Below are 1,821 nucleotides of genomic sequence, written 5' to 3'. Positions count from 1 at the left end.
CCTCTTCAGGCTCCACAAGAGAAGGCTAAGAGGTGATCTTGTGGCCACCTACAAATTCATTAGGGGGTTGTAGCAAGAGATCGGAGATGCTCTATTCACCAGGGCACCTCTTGGGGTAACAAGGAACAATGGTCACAAACTGACAGAGAGCAGATTTAGGCTGGATATCAGGAAAAACTTTTTCACTGTGACGGTGGCCAAAATTTGGAACGGGTTTCCAAGGGAGGTGGTGCTTTCCCCTACCTTGGGGGTCTTTAAGAGAAGGCTGGATAGGCATCTGGCTGGGGTCATCTTACCCCAGCATTCTTTCCTGCCCAGGGCAGAGGGTAGGACTCAATAATCTGTTGAGGTCCCTTCTGACCCTAGTATCTATAAATCTATGAATCTATGAATCTAGGGTCATGTGGAAAGAAGAGTTTAGAAGTAATGAAGTAAATTATAGTGAGCCATTAAGTCAATTGACTCCCTTCCTGCTGCCTGAATAGAAGTGCTGCTGCCACTGCTAAGCAGATGGCTTTAAAGTTTGGATGGATCAATAATCACCAAAGCTTGCACCTTACTTTTGCATTATCTATTTTTTCTCCTAACAAAAACAATCCAGGAAGGCTCTAAATATACTGCTTAGGACAAAGAGGAAACAATATTTTCTATGGTTTATTTTTTATTCAAATACTGATAATTACTATTGCATAGTTCATTTGTGAGAAGCAAAACTAATTACATTAAAAAAACCCCCAAACCCTCATTATATGGGTTTTCACAGGTCAGATATTCCATTTCTGCTTTCTGATGGGATTATCAATGCTCTTAGAATCAGGTTTCTCATGTGAAGGCTCCTGATTAGAAATGCTATCTGTGTATTCTGCATTATTCATTTAAAATTCAGTGCTTACATGAAAATTTCTGCTGGCAAATTCATTTAATTTACCAGAATATCTTTAGGAAGCAAATGCAAAAGTTTGCAAATAGAATCAAAGGAAGCTTACTTAAAAAAGCAAACTGAAAATGTTTGGCACTGATTTCCCAGTTTTGATGAACCTGTTAATTGAGAACTGGTCTATCACTGATCAGTGAAGTAACCGTTAGACCTACCCCTCCCATTTTGATACTCTGCTGTTTATCTGCAATATCATTGCCATTTGTTTATGGCCCTTCTGCCAATTTTCAGTTCATGTGAAAGTGCTTCTTTCCAGAGCAATTGAAATTAATCTTTCCAGAAAGATTTCATAAGATGCTATAACAATACCAGTGCTTTATGAGCTTGAGGATATATTACTGTACATCTATTGCACTCCTCTCATCTGCTGATTTTAGCTAATTTTGATAATTATCTATTGTTTCTGAAGCAGTTTGAAAAATGTAAAGGTCTACATAAAGCACAAAGTATTTATTATTGGATCAAAGTATTTGCTTAGCTGTAACTCAGGCAAGATGCTTCACTAAAATTAAATTGTTTTTATGAGTTTTCAGCTGTGCAAGAGCCACAAACAAAAGATAAGCATTCTCCATTTTGTAACTAGATCCAGAACTAAAGCCAATCAGGGCCATCCAGGTTGAATCCAAATCTCTCTCCTTAATAGTCTTCTGGATATCAACCACAGAGCCTTTGTGAAACAATGGAAAACAGATTATTCTCACCGTGGACATAGCCTTCTTCTATCCCAGGAATGTGGAACCAAATCACTACCTTCTCCAGGTGACAGTGACTCAGATTCCTCTCTACTTTGCATTTTACCTAGTCTCCTTTACCTTCCTGGCTTTTTGGTAGCTGTTTTCATAGGTTAATGACTTTGTGAAGAGGTAGAGGAGGAGCGGGGCGTT

Source organism: Gavialis gangeticus, unplaced genomic scaffold (assembly GCF_001723915.1).
Source record: "Gavialis gangeticus isolate Ggan-Ray unplaced genomic scaffold, GavGan_comp1, whole genome shotgun sequence".
NCBI lineage: Eukaryota > Metazoa > Chordata > Crocodylia > Gavialidae > Gavialis > Gavialis gangeticus.
This window is presented reverse-complemented; position numbering follows the sequence as displayed.